This window comes from Delphinus delphis, chromosome 10 (genome assembly GCF_949987515.2).
Source record: "Delphinus delphis chromosome 10, mDelDel1.2, whole genome shotgun sequence".
Lineage (NCBI taxonomy): Eukaryota > Metazoa > Chordata > Mammalia > Artiodactyla > Delphinidae > Delphinus > Delphinus delphis.
Window position 1 is genome coordinate 49439373 of NC_082692.2, and position 19130 is coordinate 49458502.

General features: G+C 40.7%; 1 protein-coding gene across 3 annotated transcripts in view; it reads left to right on the plus strand.

The window, feature by feature from the left end:
• RBMS3 (RNA binding motif single stranded interacting protein 3) overlaps positions 1-19130 on the plus strand; it is a 714611-nt gene that overhangs the window by 191781 nt on the left and 503700 nt on the right. The window lies entirely within an intron of this gene.

Sequence of the window (19130 nt, forward strand, 5' to 3'; positions counted from 1 at the left end):
TCTCACTGTTGTGGCCTCTCCCGTTGTGGAGCACAGGCTCCGGACATGCAGGCTCAGTGGCCATGGCTCATGGGCCCAGCTGCTCTGCGGCATGTGGGATCTTCCCGGACCAGGGCACGAACCCATGTCCCCTGCATCGTCAGGCGGACTGTCCACCACTGCGCCACCAGGGAAGCCCCGAAAAGTTTATATTTTGATCAGAGAATGGAGAGGTGAGAGCGTGCACTCCCCTGTGGACTGTGGGCGGGGCTGCTGTGTTGGGATCCCGTCAGCATCAGCGGGAGGGAGGGGGCGGAGCTCCCAAGGGTCAGGTTGGCTGGAGCTCAGGCTCTATGTCATGGAGTCTGCAGGGGGCCCTGTGAGCTGAGGTGTCGGCCCAGCCATTTTGCACTAGGAAATCGGGTCTGAAGTGCCGGGTGTGGGACCTCTGCATGTGGAAACCTAGGAGCAAGTAAAATTAGACAAAGTCAAAGGAAAAACAAGGTTAGACTTTATTTTATTGCCCAGATTCTATTTTTATCTCCCAGGAATTTTTCATGGGCTTTGCTGGTGACACAACCCTCCTCTGCCTTTTGTCCCGTTCCTCATTCTTGGGGCGCTGTGGGTGCAGACCCCAGCGCGGTGTTAAAGTGGGGTGTTAAAGCCCCCTTATGATTGTGTTACTGTCGATTTCCCCTTTTATGGCTCTTAGTATTTGCCTTATGTATTGAGGTGCTCCTATGTTGGGTGCATAAATATTTACAATTGTTATATCTTCTTGATTTCATCCCTTGATCATTATGTAGTGTCCTTCTTTGTCTCTTGTAATAGTCTTTGTTTTAAAGTCTATTTTGTCTGATATGAGAATTGCTACTCCAGCTTTCTTTTGATTTCCATTTTCATGGAATATCTTTTTCCATCCCCTCACTTTCAGTCTGTATGTGTCCCTAGATCTGAATTTGGTCTCTTGTAGACAGCATATATACGGGTCTTGTTTTTATGTCCATTCAACCAGTTTGTGTCTGTTGGTTGGAGCATTTAATCCATTTACATTTAAGGTAATTATCGATATGTATGTTCCTATTACCATTTTCTTAATTGTTTTGGGTTTGTTATTGTAGGTCTTTTCCTTCTTTTGTGTTTGCTGCTTAGAGAAGTTTCTTTAGCATTTGTTGTAAAGCTGGTTTGGTGGTGCTGAATTCTCTTAGCTTTTACTTGTCTGTACAGGTTTTAATTTCTCTGTCAAATCTGAATGAGATCCTTGCTGGGTAGAGTAATCTTGGTTGTAGGTTTTTCCCCTTCACCACTTTAAATATGTCCTGCCACACCCTTCTGGCTTGTAGAGTTTCTGCTGAAAGATCAGCTTTTAACCTTATGGGGATTCCCTTGTATGTTATTTGTTGCTTTTCCCTTGTTGCTTTTAACATTTTTTCTTAATACTTAATTTTTCATAATTTGATTACTATGTGTCTTGGCGTGTTTCTGCTTGGATTTATCCTGTATGGGACTCTCTGTGCTTCCTGGACTTGAATGACTATTTCCTTTCCCATATTAGGGAAGTTTTCAACTATAATCTCTTCAAATATTTTCTCAGTTCCTTTCTTTTTCTCTTCTTCTTCTTGGACCCCTATAATTTGAATGTTGGTGCGTTTAATGTTGTCCCAGAGATCTCTGAGACTGTCCTCAGTTCTTTTCATTTTTTTTTCTTTATTCTGCTCTGCAGTATTTATTTCCACTATTTTATCTTCCAGGTCACTTATCCGTTCTTCTGCCTCTATTCTGCTCTTGATCCCTTGTAGAGAATTTTTTATTTCATTTTTATGTTGTTCATCACTGTTTGTTTGCTCTTTAGCTTCTTCTAGGTCCTTGTTAAACATTTCTTGTATTTTCTCCATTCTATTTCCAAGATTTGGGATCATCTTTACTATCATTTTTCTGAATTATTTTTCTGGTAGACTGCCTATTTCCTCTTCATTTGTTAGGTCTGGTGGGTTTTTACCTTGCTCCTTCACCTACTGTGTGTTTCTCTGTCTTCTGATTTTGCTTATCTTACTGTGTTTGGGGTCTCCTTTTCGAGGGCTACAGGTTTGTAGTTACCATTGTTTTTGGTGTCTGCCCCAGTGGGTAAGGTTGGTTCAGGGGGTTGTGTAGGCTTCATGGTGCTGGTGACTAGTGTCTGTGTTCTGGTGTATGAGGCTGGTCTTGTCTTTCTGGTGGGCAGGTCCATGTCTGGTGGTGTGTTTTTGGGTGTCTGTGGCCTTATGATTTTAGGCAGCCTCTCTGCTAATGGGTGTGGTTGTGTTCCTGTCTTGCTAGTTGTTTGGTATAGGGTGTCCAGCACTGGAGCTTGCTTGTCATTGAGTAGAGCTGGGTCTTGGCGTAGAGATGGAGATCTCTGGGGGATTTTCACCATTTGATATTATGTGGAACTGGGAGGTCTCTTGTGGACCAATGTCCTGGACTTGGCTCTCCTACCTCAGAGGCACAGCCCTGATGCCTGGCTGGAGCACCAAGAGCTTGTCATCACATGGCTTGGAATAAAAGGGAGAAAAAAAGAAAGAAGATGATAAAATAAAATAAAATAAAATAAATTTATTAAAATAAAAAAATAATTATTAAAATTTTTTTAAAGTAATAAAGAAAAAAGAGAGCAACCAAACCAAAAAACAAATCCACCAATGATAACAAGTGCTAAAAACTATACTAAAAACAAACAAACAAACAAAAAACAGGCAGACAGAATCCTAGGACAAATGGTAAAAGCAAAGCTATACAGACAAAATCACACACAGAAGCATACACATACACACTCACAAAAAGAGAAAAAGGGGAAAAAATTTATATATCGTTGCTCCCAAAGTCCACCTCCTCAATTTGGGATGATTCGTTGTCTGTTCAGGTATTCCATAGATGCAGGGTACATCAAGTTGATTGCGGAGATTTAATCCTTTGCTCCTGAGGCTGCTGGGAGAGATTTCCCTTTCTCTTTGTTCGCACAGCTCCTGGGGCTCAGCTTTGGATTTGGCCCCGCCTCTGCGTGTAGGTCGCCTGAGGGCATCTGTTCTTCGCTAAGACAGGACGGGGTTAAAGGAGCAGCTGACTCGGGGGCTCTGGCTCACTCAGGCCAGGGGGAGGGAGGGGTATGGATGTGGGGCAAGCCTGCGGCTGCAGAGGCCAGCATGAAGTTGCACCAGCTTGCAGCGCGCCATGCGTTCTCCCGGGGAAGTTGTCCCTGGATCACGGGACCCTGGCAGTGGCGGGCTGCACAGGCTCCCGGGAGGGCAGGTGTGGATGGTGACCTGTGCTTGCACACAGGCTTCTTGGTGGCGGCAGCAGCAGCCTTAGCGTCTCATGCCTGTCTCTGGGGTCCGTGCTCATAGCTGCGGCTCACGCCCGTCTCTGGAGCTCCTTTAAGCAGCGCTCTTAATCCCCTCTCCTTGCGCACCAGGAAACAAAGAGGCAAGAAAAAGCCTCTTGTCTCTTCAGCAGGTCCAGACTTTTTCCCGGACTCCCTCTCAGCTAGCCATGGTGTACCAACCCCTTCAGGCTGTGTTCACACCACCAACCCCAGTCCTCTCCCTGTGATCCGACCGAAGCCCGAGCCTCAGCTCCCAGCCTCCGCGTGCCCCACCCCGCCGGGTGAGCAGACAAGCCTCTCGGGCTAGTGAGTGCTGGTCGGCACCGATCCTCTGTGCGGGAATCTCTCCGCTTTGCTCTCCGCACCCCTGTGGCTGCGCTCTCCTCCACGGCTCTGAAGCTTCCCCCCCTCCGCCACCCACAGTCTCCGCCGGCGAAGGGGCTTCCTAGTGTGTGGAAACCTTTCCTCCTTCACAGCTCCCTCCCACTGGTGCAGGTCCAGTCCCTATTCTTTTGTCTCTGTTTATTCTTTTTTCTTTTGCCCTACCCAGGTACGTGGGGAGTTTCTTGCCTTTTGGGAAGTCTGAGGTCTTCTGCCAAAGTTCAGTAGGTGTTCTGTAGGAGCTCTTCCACATGTAGATGTATTTCTGATGTATTTGTGGGGAGGAAAGTGATCTCCTTGTCTTACTCCTCCGCCATCTTGAAGCTCATCCGCCTCATATTCTTTTCTCTTATGGTTTATCACAGGATATTGAATATAGTTCCCTGTGCTATACAGTAGGAACTTGTTTTTTATCCATCCTATATATAATAGTTTGTATCTGCTAATCCCAGTCTCCCAATCCATCCCTCCATCACCCGCCCCCTTGGCAACCACAAGTCTGTTCTCTATGTCTGTGTGTCTATTTGTTTCATAGATAAGTTCATTTGTGTCATTTTTTAGATTCCGTATATAAGTGATATCATATGGTATTTATCTTTCTCTGTCTGACTTATTTCACTTGATATGATAATCTATAGTTGCATCCTTGTTTCTGCAAATGGTATTATTTCATTCTTTTTTATGATTGAGTAATATTCTATTGTCTATACGTACCACATCTTCTTTATTCATTCCTCTGTTGATGGACACTTAGGTTGTTTACATGTCTTGGCTACTGTGAATAGTGCTGTTGTGAACACAGGGGTGCATGTATCTTTTTGAATTAGAGTTTTGTCTGGATATATGCCCAAGAATGGGATTGCTGGATCATGTGGTAACTCTATTTCACCTTATTTATATGGTTGTCACATTTATTGCCCTGTGTTGTAATTCATTCCTTCCTATTGTCTCTCCCACTAGATGGTGAGCATGCTGAGGGGTGAACTGTCCCTTATCCATATTTGTATGCATTTTAATTTCAGCGACACTAAATTATATGGAGAAGTGAAATGACTGCCGTTTACAGCAAGACCTTCTTTATTCTCCAGATACAGAAGTATAGTTGATTCTTGTTATTTGCAGTAGTTATTCTATAAAGTTACTGTAAATACTGAATTAACAAATAGTGAACCATTGCTCCTAATAGAGAGATAGGCTTCTGCAAAACTCTGACTACAACATTTTTATCAACCAGTCAATACATAACCTTGTTTTGTGTGTTTCAAGACACCTGTTTAATATATATTGTTAATTCATTAGCATTAAACTGGTGGCTAAAGCACTATAACTCAGACCTGAACAAATACACCTAACACATATTTTCTCCCTGAGGCACTGTCAAAATCCAGAAATAGCAAAATTAAAACTACCCGATCAGTGAAACAGTATTTAGGAAGAGTTGACTGTGCAAGTAAGAACAGTTTATGAATTGAGAACTTTCAAATTCAAAACTGGTAGGAAGCTCTGAGTCCTGACATGACAAGATGGCTTATAAAGTCACAATGAGGTTGTTGTGTAACCTTTACAGTGATGGGTTATTATGAAGGAGCGTTTCCAGAGGCAGGGGTTAGTTAACAGTGATGATCTTATACCACTTCTAGGAAGATGACTTAAGTGTCTTTTATGATTATCAGACGCATTTCCAAGAAATCACCTTAGTGATGTTTCACTCATGTTCATGAAATAAGCTAGATTTAGCTTGTGTCCATGGTTTAAATGGTTTTGTAGGCTTGGAAGATTTTCAATCCCTGTCTCCACGTTATTTTAACAGCACATGGTAGCCTTCTTGCACTCAGGAACAGTAGAGACCACTTCAGCACTAGGCTTGGGGGCCATTTTAAATAGAAGAAAAAAGAGACACAAACGTGTGAAAAACGTGCACTAAACAGACAGCCAAAAGGACACCTGTTTCCAGGATAAGCTGAAGCAAGAAGGCAGAGTGTGGCCCTGTTCAGCTTCAGCTGAGAATATGTGGGTCAGGAAACTCCATTTTCTCACCTCATTGAACATTTCCACAAATGACCAGGAAACCACTGTATAGGAGTTACCAATACATCTTAGTGAGTAAGTAAATTCACAAATACTGAATCTGTGAAGAGTGAGGATGGACTGTATTATATATCACTACTGTTTAATCTGATAGTCACCGTTTTGTTTAATCCAAATTGGGTGTGTGGTGGGATGTAGAATTAGAAAACTATGGGTGTTTTATAAGTACTGATTAGGAAATTTTCATTCCAAGTAGGTTTTATTTTTTATTTATTTATCTTTTATTGAAGTCTAGTTGATTTACAATGTTGTGTTAATTTCTCCGGTACAGCAGAGTGATTCAGTTATACCTATATATATATATATATTCTTTTTCATATTCTTTTCCATTATGGTTTATGCCAGGATATTGAATATAGTTCCCTGTGCTATACAGTAGGACCTTGTAGTTTATCTGTTCTCTATTCAGGGGTCCCCAAGCCCCAGGCTGCGGACCAGTACCAGTCCCCAGCCTGTTAGTCTGTGAAAGAACCCTTTCCTTCTTCTGAGTGTTCAGTATGATAGCAGTTCTCCTCCACGAAACTTTATTTTTTTTAAAAAAAAGTTTATTGAAGTACAGTTGATTTATAATGTTGTTAATTTCTGCTATACAACAAAGTGATTCAGTTATACATACATACATATATATATATATATATATATATAATGGTTTGCATCTGCTAATCCCAAACTCCCAATCCTTCCCTCCCACACACCCTCTCCCCCTTGGCAACCACAAGTCTATTCTCTATGGCTGTAAGTCTGTTTCTGTGAAGTAGATTTTAATTTTTTTATTTTATAATTAATATTTATTAATTAATTTATTTTTGGCCATGCCATGTGGCTTGCGGGATCTTAGTTCCCTGAACCCATATCCTCTACAGTGGAAGTGTGGAGTCCTAACCACTGGTATGCCAGGGAATTCCCAGATTTTATTTTTAAATAAGGCACTCGTTTTTATCGGAGTGTTTAATTCCTAAAGAAAACTGAGAGCATATAAAAACATGTGTTTTCCAGAAGACACACCATACCCCCTATAATTTGCTCTAATCTAGAAGTGAATGCAATATTAACTAAAAATAAAGTATTGAATGCATAAGGACCCATCCCGAGCACAAATATCTGCACAATGGATTTTCAGTAGCAGCAATGAGTTTAACTCAGAATAGAATATAGATATGCATGTATTATTGATGATAATTAACTCTGGGGAACTTCTGTCTGCAATGTATCTGATCCACTATGTACCACTAGCTATAGTACATGCATCTTTTTATTCATCTTGGGTGGGATTATGAACAACACTGAAAGGATGTGTTCATTAAGACTCATAGGAAAGTAATGACCATTTTCATAGTAATAGATCTTTTTCTAATAGAAAAAAATGGATATTATACTTCCAAGGCATTATTCAAATATGTGTGCATGTGTAAGTATTTGAAGAAACTCAAAAAATTTAAACTTTGACATCTATAAATAAATACGTTCACTTAAAGAATGAAGTGTTTGTGTATGGAAGGTGGTATAAGAAATACATGAAAAGACATCTGCCTGCTCTATGAGCACAGGAATTAAACAAGTATATATGAGTACAATGTGTGAAGGGCATCAAAAGACTCCTTGTTATAAAATAAATAAGTCCTGAAGGGACCAGTCATAAGCATTGAAATTCAAACTGTGATTAAAAATCTTCCAACAAACAAAAGCCCAGGACCAGATGGCTTCACAGGCGAATTCTGTCAAACATGTAGAGAAGAGCTAACACCTATCCTTCTCAAACTCTTCCAAACTATAGCAGAGGAAGGAACACTCCCAAACTCATTCTACGAGGCCACCATCACTCTGACACCAAACCAGACAGAGATGTCACAAAGAAGGAAAACTACAGGGCAATATCACTGATGAACATAGATGTAAAAATCCTCAACAAAATACTAGCAAACAGAATCCAACAGCACACTAAAAGGATCATACATTATGATCAAGTGGGGTTTATCCAGGAAATGCAAGGATTCTTCAATATATGCAAATCAATCAACGTGATACACCATATCAACAAATTGAAGGAGAAAATCCATATGATCATCTCAATAGATGCAGAGAAAGCTTTTGACAAAATTCAACACCCATTTATGATAAAAACCCTCCAGAAAGTAGGCATAGAGGGAACTTACCTCAACATAATAAAGGCCATATATGACAAACCCACAGCCAACATCGTCCTCAATGATGAAAAACTGAAACCATTTCCACTAAGATCAGGAACAAGAAGAGGTTGCCCACTCTCACCACTGTTATTCAACATAGTTTTGGAAGTTTTAGCCACAGCAATCAGAGAAGAAAAAGAAATAAAAGGACTCCAAATTGAAAAAGAAGAAGTTAAGCTGTCACTGTTTGCAGATGACATGATACTATACACAGAGACTCCTAAAGATGCTACCAGAGAAGTACTAGAGCTCATCAATGAATTTGGTAAAGTAGCAGGATACAAAATTAACGCACAGAAATTGCTTGCATTCCTATATACTAATGATGAAAAATCTGAAAGTGAAATTAAGAAAACACTCCCATTAACCATTGCAACAAAAAGAATAAAATATCTAGGAATAAACCTATATAAGGAGACAAAATACCTGTATGCAGAAAATTATAAGACACTGATGAAAGAAATTAAAGTTGATACAAGTAGATGGAGAGATATACCATGTTCTTGGATTGGAAGAATCAACATTGTGCAAATGACTCTACTACCCAAAGCAATCTACAGATTCAATGCAATCCTGATCAAACTACCACTGGCTTTTTTCACAGAACTAGAACAAAAAAATTTCACCATTTGTATGGAAGCACAAAAGACCCCGAATAGGCAAAGCAATCTTGAGAAAGAAAAACAGAGCTGGAGAAATCAGGCTCCCAGACTTCAGACTATACTACAAAGCTACAGTAATCAAGACAGTATGGGACTGGCACAAAAACAGAAATATAGATCAATGAAACAGGATAGAAAGCCCAGAGATAAACCCACACACACCTGGTCACCTTATCTTTGATAAAGGAGGCAAGAATATGCAGTGGAGAAAAGACAGCCTCTTCAATAAGTGGTGCTGGGAAAACTGGACAGCTACGTGTAAAAGAATGAAATTAGAACAGTCCCTAACACCATATATAAAAAGAAACTCAAAATGGATTAAAGACCTAAATGTAAGGCCAGACACTATCAAACTCTTAGAGGAAAACATAGGCAGAATGCTCTATGACATAAATCACAGCAAGATCCTTTTTGATCCACCTCCTAGAGAAATGGAAATAAACACCAAAATAAACAAATGGGACCTAATGCAACTTAAAAGCTTTTGCACAGCAAAGGAAACTATAAACAAGACCAAAAGACAACCCTCAGAATGGGAGAAAATATTTGCAAATGAAGGAACTGACAAAGGATTAGTCTCCAAAATTTACAAGCAGCTCATGCAGCTCAATAACAAAAAAGAAAACAACCCAATCCAAAAATGGACAGAAGACCTAAATAGACATTCCTCCAAAGAAGATATACAGATTGCCAACAAACACATGGAAGAATGCTCAACATCGTTAGAGAAATGAAAATCAAAACTACAATGAGATATCATCTCACACCGGTCAGAATGGCCATCACCAAAAAATCTAGAAACAATAAATGCTGGAGAGTGTGTGGAGAAAAGGGAACCCTCTTGCACTGTTGGTGGGAATGTAAATTGATACAGCCACTATGGAGAACAGTATGGAGGTTCCTTAAAAAACTACAAATAGGACTACCATACGACACAGCAATCCCACTACTGGGCATATACCCTGAGAAAACCATAATTCAAAGAGAGTCATGTACCAAAATGTTCATTGCAGCTCTATTTACAATAGCCAGGACATGGAAGCAACCGAAATATCCATCAACAGATGAATGGAAAAAGAAGATGTGGCACATATATACAATGGAATATTACTCAGCCCTAAAAAGAACGAAATTGAGTTATTTGTAGTGAAGTGGATAGACCTAGAGTCTGTCATACAGAGTGAAGTAAGTCAGAAGGAGAAAAACAAATACCATATGCTAACATATATATATGGAATCTAAGAAAAAAAAATGTCATGAAGAACCTAGGGGTAAGACGGGAATAAAGATGCAGACGTACTAGAGAATGGACTTGAGGATACGGAGCGGGGAAGGGTAAGCTGGGACAAAGTGAGAGAGTGGCATGGACATATATACACTACCAAAATGGATAGCTAGTGGGAAGCAACCGCGTAGCACAGGGAGATCATCTCGGTGCTTTGTGACCACCTAGAGGTGTGGGATAGGGAGGGTGGGAGGGAGGGAGACGCAAGAGGGAAGAGATATGGGGACATATGTATATGTATAACTGATTCACTTTGTCATAAAGCAGAAACTTACACACCATTGTAAAGCAATTGTACTCTCATAAAGATGTTAAATAAATAGATAAATAAAAATAAAATGTATACACCCACCAAAAAAAAAGTCCTGAAGGTTCACAGCATTTAACTTTAGGTAATACCACTGTATTGAATGTTTGAAAGTTGCTCAGTTAGTAAATCTTCAAAGTTTTTGTCACACACACACACACACCAAAGACAAGTATAGAAATAACTTTCATATTAGGGTAATCAGCTTTTGGGTGTGATAAAGACGCCACCACATGGAAGGACCTAGAAAGTCTCTTTTGAGACGGACCTTGCATGGACAGTGTTGTGAATGGGACGGCACAGAGCACACATGGAGTCACACCTCTGTCCAGGCTGACCCATGCGTGGGGAGCACAGGGCATGAGTTCCCACAGAGGTAAATTTAAGTCACTCAACCCCAGAATCTGGGAGCCATGCTTGACTCTGTCTTTCTCTACCTCCACATGCAGTCAGTTGCCAGGTCCTGCCACGTCTGCCTCCTGGATTTCTTCTGAGTTTGTTCATCCTTTGCTCCTGCATCCTTCCTACCACCGCTCTCATCCAGGTCCTGCTGTCTCTTATGGAAAGGCCTTCCTGAAGGGCCCTAACAAAGGCCCTTTGGCCTGTCCTCTGCACTGCAACTAGAATCAGCTTCACATTAGGTGACCCACATAAGGTCCAGTCTCAGCCCAGAGCCCTCAAGCCTTCCCACCACGCTTGCCTGCCATCAAGTCTTCTCAAGGTCAAGGAGCCCCCATTTCCTGTCTCAGCCTCGCTTCTGACCACTTGGCACCTTCACTCTCTATGTCAACATTAATGAACTCGCCTCAAGTCACTAAGACTTCCCTCCAGGTTTCTATACCTGCTGTTACCACTGCCTGGAGCACTCTCCCTTCCTCCTGCCTGGGTAACTCCTAGGCACCTGTTCAGGTGTCAGTCTATGCCAGTTCTTCTAGGAAGCCCTTCCCAACTCCTCTCAGATTAGACCAGATGGCCTTCTGAATTTCTCACAGAGCACCCTGTGCTTACATAGAATGAATACACAGTGTATTATAATTACATTGAAAAATCTTTGGCCTACTCTCCAACTAGATTGTAAGCTCCTCATGGATAAGGACTACATCTTATTTACCGTTCTATATTTTCCAGTGTAAATTGAATGAGTACAGTAATAGGTACACAGGCTAGGGGAGATTTTTGGAGGAAGGACAGATACATAGCCAGAGATAAACACATTTATCTGTGTAATGTATATTTATACACTCATGGTTCATGGTTACTCATGGTTAATTAAAAATCTTGACAGGACAAAGGCAGAAGAGCTTTCATTTAAATGTTTTTTCCAAATATATACATTGAGTATTGACTGTCTTTTTTGAGTCCTTGGGTGGAAAGGGGTTAGGTGGGATGAATATTAGCACCATACTCTAAGCTAAGCATAGCGTATTTTATAACATCTCAAATAGTTAGGGCTATGTCTTATTTTATTCAACTTCCTTAAAATGTTTCTCTGTAATTAATTAATTTCCCTATTACATCATGATGTGAGGGATCCTGGTGAAGTGAACAGAGAGACACAATCAGGAGATTGTGTTCCTGAGCCTGTTGCCTTGGATAAGTTATTTTGACTCTCTGGGGGAAAAGAGCTGCTGGGATGAGTTGATCAGAACTTGCAAGTCATTTATTCCCACAGACAAGTGAGTTATTAACACTCTTTTATGTGCAGGGCACTTTCCAAGGTCCAGTGATAAACACACATCATCTTTTCTTGAGGAAGTAAAATTGACAGGGTTAGTTTGCTTGGCTGAAAACTTCACTACTGTCCCTCCCCACCTTGGTTTTCCAGCCCCAAAGCACACGGTATCATGAGATACTATTAGCAGGAGGAGTACTTCTCATCAGCAGTGCCATCAGGCAGAGCATGTCTGGAATTTGAAGACTTGATTTGTACTGTCTTTTGAAGACTTGATTTGTACTGTCTTTTTGTCCTACTGCCAGCTGAACAATCACATAAGCATATAACATTCGCCTACAATAATGATGGCATTATTTGTCACCTACCTGCTTAATATGTCATAAAGACAAATTATATTCTTCTTTTAAACCATATTCTTGCTTCTTAGGAATCGGTGCTTATTATCATGAAAGATATTCATTCCTTCAGTCTTTATCTCACTTAGCAAACTCTGACTAATTGCCAGCTATGTTTAAGCTGCTGTGATAGGTGCTGAGAATAAAAAGCCTTTAGAGCAAAGACTCAGTCCATGAGGACCTTACAGGTGAGTGGGGAGACCAGGAAAGGAAATGATTACAGCAGTGTGCTAACTGCTAAGTGCATGACTTCTAAATTAAAACATTTCAGCTTTCGGTGCATTTCTGTTATGCAGGCCCTTTGAGAAAGTGCAGATAGAAAAATTAGACCATAAATGTGCTAGTGTGAAGCAAGGATCCAGAATTAAGAGAACCATAGAATCATAGACTTAGAGTGGGCACTAAAACACAAGTCCAAACTATTTTCTAAGGCTTGAGTTCCATCTAAAACCCAGGTGCCGAGAGGTTCACTAGCTTACCTTGAATATTTATAATGAGATGGACTCCCCACCTTTTGATGTATTTCATGTCACTGTTGATCAGCTCTCATTGTTTATGAGGTATTTTTTGGTAACAACTAAAAATACATCTTGCCATACAGAGCAAAGCTAATTCTCTTCAGGGTAACAGCCTTGAAAATATAACAAGGTAACTGTCAGTGCCCTTGGGTCTTTTCTCCAGGCTAAATAAAATCAATACACTATTGGTAGAAGTCTGTTAACCATCCCAAAGTCTTTTCTGAATATAAAAGGTAGAACAGTATTTTTCAGTGTGCCAGTTACAATTCGTGGCTGTTGAGATCAGTCTGACGGGTAAGAATTAGAGTAGAATAGAATAAAATACAAAATGTCAGAGTGTTTTACACATAGTAAGCCTAACTATTGTTTCATGGAAGGTTTATTTCAGGTGTGTGTGCATGTCTGTGTTTCTGTATGCCAGTGTTTATATATATACTGAATCCCATATTAAAATTATTTCTTTTTTAATTGAAGTACAGTTGATTTACAATGTTGTATTAATTTCTGCTGTACAGCAAAGGGATTCAGTTATACATATATATATGTACATCCTTTTTCATATTCTTTTCCATTATGGTTTATTACAGGATATTGAATATAGTTTCCTGTGCTATACAGTAGGACCTTGTTATTTATTCATCCTGTATATACTAGTTTGCATCTGCTAATCCCAAACTCCCAATCCTTGCCTCCCCCTCCCCCCTCCCCCTTGTCAACCACCAGTCTGTTTTCTATGTCTGTGTCTGTTTCTGTTTTGTAGATAAGTTCATTTGTGTCATATTTTAGATTCCACATATAAGTGATATCATATGGTAGTAAAATTATTTCTTAATGTGAATCACAATAAATAAATTGAATTAAATTAAAATAAAACCATTGATACTTCACACCTCAGGAGACTTCACATACTTTATTTATTTTTTAACATCTTTATTGGAGTATAATTGCTTTACAATGTTGTGTTAGTTTCTGCTGTATAACAAAGTGAATCAGCTATACATATACATATATCCCCATATCCCCTCCCTCTTGTGTCTCCCTCCCACCCTCCCTTTCACCCCTCTAGGTGGTCACAAAGCATTGAACTGATCTCCCTGTGCTATGCAGCTGCTTCCCACTAGCTTCACATACTTTAAATAAGGATTTCTGGAAGTCAATGTGCATAAGACTCACCTGGAACGTTCGTTAAAAACAGATTATGTTCCATTCCCCTCCTCCCTCTTCTCCAGATTCTGATTTGAAGTGTCTCGGGTGGGATGAGTTGCATTGCAATTTTAATATGAATTCTATTTTTGTAAGCTCCTGGGTTCTGCCACTGCTGATCTATGGAGACCATCCTCAGTCCCACTGCCCTTAGTGGCACTTAACTAACTTACAGGAGAACTAAGTGAGGGTCCGACTGTGTCAGTCTATAGAGTTAATGTGCAGTACCACTTAATTTCTTTTATGTTTTAAAATCAAACTAAATAGAAATTATTAATAGTTTCTTCTCACAGCCCACTTTGGAGATAGTTGGAGAATTGGGAATAGTGCTTGCAAGGGAGACCAGGGTTAGAGACATAAACTCAAGAAGGCAGTTTCTTCTTAGAGAGAAGCGTGTCTGATTCTGAGCAGTCAACTCATTTATACTGGCTGAGCTCAGCAAGGGTCAGACCCATCTTAGTTCCCTTAACACATCTTCCCTGAACTGTCCTTACATCGTCTAGGGAGAAAGATGGGCTCAGTGGGCTCAGCCTTCTTTTATGATCTCAACATTGGTTCTACTTTTCCAGTCCAAAAGCAAGTTTCCTTAATAGAAATCCCCAGTGCAAAGTAGCCAGAAATTGTGCTTCTTATTTGTCATTTCCAACTGGACACTAAGTTTCAAGTGGATGTCCTGTCTTGATTTTCTCATGTTGTTGCTGTTTCACCTGAACATGCAGTTTTCTTTTCTTCCTTTCTTGCATTTCTTGTTGTATCTTAGAATTATCTGAAGACTCCCTTTGAGAACACTCATCATATAGGTTTTCAGTCTTGAGGGATTTCCCCACCCTCTAAAGCTGTCTCTGTCTTCAGAGACCCATGCTTCAGCATCATGCCCATGCCTTTCTTTTTACTGTCTTCTTGTCTCCCTTCCTGAAACCCAGAGCCTCACTTGGCTTTACCTGTTCCTGTGGCCCCTCTCTCCAAGACTCTCCTATCATGCAGACAATAACGGCAACAACAACAACAAAATGGCACCCCTAGTTTCACACAATTCCCCAAAAGTGTTGAAAAAGTCTAACAATTGCAAAAAGAAGCTTTGATACACACAGATTGGAAGAGTGTACATCTTAGTAATATTGCAGCATTGTGTGTGAGGACCTCTGGAAGTGTGGAGGTAGGAGTGGGAAGTGATCTTCTCTGTGCGAGATACTCATGAGTCTTTAATATTTTGCATTGACAAGAAGTCTAAATATAAAAAGGGAGTCTAACATTTTGAGTTTAAATCTGCCCCTTTTTAGCCTTGTTAATTTGGGGCAAGTTACTTCATTTTCTGAGTCTCTATTTCTTTCTCTTTAGTGTGGATGATAATACATCATGAAGTAGAGTGATTTAAATGCATGATCAAAAATAAAGAATTACCCTCATGGAAGATTCTGTCCTAATTACCACTGTTAATCTGATTCCTGAGTTACAGCTTCATTTGTTAAGTCCCATTTCTCTACAGACCCTTTCTCAAGGGTGTTGACATCTCCTTTTAGGAGAGGCTGTCTTGAGGCTATGACATTTCTTCATTTCCTATTGTTTGTCAATTCAAATTTTTTTTTAATTAAAATATAGTTGATTTACAATGCTGTGTTAGTTTCAGGTATATAGCAAAGTGATTCAGTTTTATATATGTTCAGATTCTTTTTCACTACAGGTTGTTACAAAATATCGAGTATAGTTCTCTGTGCTATACAGTAGATCCTTTGTGTTCACCTATTTTATGTATAGTAGTTTGTATCTGTTAATCCCAAACTCCTAATTTATCCCACCTCCTTTCGCCTTTGGTAACCACAAGTTTGTTTTCTACGTCTGTGAGTCTGTTCCTGTTTTGTACATTTGTATTATTTTTTAGATTCCACATATAAGTGATATAATATGACATGTCTTTCTCTGACTTACTTCACTTAGTATGATAATCTCTAGGCCCATCCGTGTTTGTGCCAATGGCATTATTTCATTCATTTATGGCTGAGTAATATTCCATTGTATATATGTACCACATCTTCTTTATCCATTCATCTGTCAATGGACATTTTGGTTACTTCCATGTTTTGGTTATTGTTAACAGTGCTGCAGTGAACATTGGGATGCATGTATCTTTTTGAATTATAGTTTTTGTCTTTTCCAGATATTTAATGATAAATCACTGGTTACTTGCTTGCATGTATACTATTATATATCACCTCCTAATTGGATGGCATTACATATTCTCATTTACTTCTATTGTCCATTTATTCAGCTTTCTGGGCAGTCGGGGCCACATTGTTGGCAGTTACCTGTCTTCAGCCTCAGAGCTGCACCTCACTTTCCTTGGTTTTTTTTTTTGTTTGTTTGTTTTTTTAAACATTTAATTTTATTAATTTTTGGCTGTGTTGGGTCTTCGTTGCTGCATGCGGGCTTTCTCTAGCTGTGCCGAGTGGGGGCTACTGTTCGTTGTGGTGTTCGGGCTTCTCTTGTTGTGGACCATGGGCTCTAGGCATGCGTGCTTTGGTAGTTGTGGCACACGGGCTCAGTAGTTGTGGCTCACCGGCTTAGTTGCTTCACGGCATGTGGGATCTTCCTGGACCAGGGCTCGAACCCATGTCCCCTACAATGGCAGGCAGATTCTTAACTACTGCGCCACCAGGGAAGTCCCTCCTTGATTCTGAAATGTCAGCTCTGGGACAAAGCCACTGGCTCTGCTTTCCCGAATATACTCAGCCCTTACAGTGAATGTAGCACTTACTTTACCCCAGCTTCTCCTTTAGCAGTTTCAATGAAGCTATTTTTTGATGCTGTGCCAAATGTGTGTTCATAGATTGCAGCCATGGCTAGGCTGTTGGGAATGATAAATCCGTAAGCTAAGAGGATGGACTGTGCCCATCAGGGCTCTTACTTATGGCTTTTTCTTAGAAACACAAAATGGCTTAAGAAAACTAAGAGTGGAATTGCAAAATTCAACCTATTTTTCGTTTTTTCAGATAGCTACAGTGTTTTAGACACAGAGCTCAGTCACCGATTCAACAAAATCTTAGTAAGTGCTCATTATGTGACTGGTGCTATGCTAGGTATTGGGGTATCAAAGGGCAGCAGAATAGATATGATGATGTCCTTATGAATCTGTAAGTGTAATGAAGGGAGTGAACATGAAACCACCAAAAGCTGTAGAAGAAAAGTACAGGGTATTGTGAGAGTTGATGTTAAAGGGACTTGATTTAAGCTGCAGAGGAGAGGAACCTTGAGGAAAGGCTTTCAGAACAAGGAGACATTTGGGTGATTTGTGTTTCCAGAGCTCCTATGTGGTAAATCACAGCGTGTTAACATTTCACCTGCTTTTAGGTAAACGTTTGGGCATCTTTGGTATTTTGATCAAGAACCAAGGAACACATGTACTTACTTCGTATCACTTAACATTAGCAAAGTCAAATGGTGAATGTGCCACTTTTCCATAGCCCTGCCTGCCTGGGAAATGCCTTTCCAACATGGAGCTTAAATGTGTAGGAATGTAGCTTTGATGTGGTCGGGGTTAACATATTGGAATTCTAGAATCGTTCTTCATAGACCAGTTTCTTCCCAGGCCTGGAATCTCACCGTTGCTCCCTTGGAAATAGTGCTGAGTCCTATGAGCACAATTCTCTCAGGGACCTTTGGTTACAGAAAGGTTACAGGCCCACTTGTCAAAATACCAAAATTCCAGGATTCTGTGTTTGTAGTTAGTAAAAGAACAGCCTGAAAGAGGAAGTGCTCTTGGTTCACAGAGGGGCCTCTAGGCACTAGTCTTGGCCATTGCAGCCAGAACACCGAGGCTTATTCCAGGGCAAAGTATGTGGAGTGGACACCTCATTACCTAGAAATCCTCTGTGGTGAGGACTCTGTACATCTGCCTCCTTTGCTCCCTAACCCAGCTCCCAAGTGTTCTTTTATTCACATATTACATTAAACTATCTTGTGGAACTTAGATGAGTAAAATAAGAAGACAGCGTATATCCTGTTGGCTTTTGTATTCTTAGGAGACTAGATGCAGCCACACCTGCATTCCACCCATCAAAGTACAAAGTGCAGCCAGCCAGGTGCCCTCACTGACTGTGACGCATTTCCAACGTAATGCATAATTGTCTTCGAGACCTTCCGCATCTGTCGTGATCTTGTTTTTCCTTCGAAACCTGCAGTTCTGAAACAATTTAATGTGAAAACGGACCACAGCTCAGTGGAAAGTCAGCCTGGCCACTACCTGGGGCTCTAAGGGTTTCTCAGATATAAAGAACTCTAAGATGAAGGAAGCCAAGTACATCTGTGGCTGCAGCCAGTGAGGATGGCGGACAGGAGGGGAGGCCCCGTCTATCAGGGTGAGTGGCCACGTGCAGGGCGTTTGTCTGGTTCAAGATTGTCACAAGGGCCATTTGCTCAAGACAGCTGAGTTTAGACTGAGGGTCGCTCTCCTCCTCTGCTTTGCCGCACCCCCAACCCCTCCTTTAAATGATCAAATTTGGTCTTTATCAGCCTGCCTAGGCTCTCAAGTGACTTGTTCAAGCCATGGTTAACTCTCAGCTGAACTAGAAGCAAGTTAAAGCCAGGACCTTGAACCTTTAAAAAAAATTTTTCCCCGAATGTCTTCTATGGCACTTGTTGTACTTAACAGGCACCAAGTAAATGTCTGGCTGATGGATTGAGCTCTCTGTGACTGCCAGAGTCCACAAGGCTTTCAGTGAATATCACGGGTTGAATGTTGTTTGTCAGAAAAACAAATGAACAAACAAAAACAAACACAGCTCTGAGGTTCAGCTCAAGTTTACTTCCTCTGGGAAGGAAGCTTGTGAGACTCATCTTCCACTGCTCACCCCACCCATCCCTGGCTCACAGCAGAGGTGTGTCCTTTCTCATCCACATTCCTCGTGATGTCGTAGTGTGGATGCTTGAATCACAGCAACTTGGTACCCCTGACACTGTATTGGATGGATTTATTTTCATGTCTCTGATGCCGCATTAGTCAGTGAGCACTTTGGAGACAGAGCTTACACTTGATCCATCTCTCTAGTCCCAGGACAGTGATTGGAACACAGAAGCAGCCGGATATATAGTTATAAAAT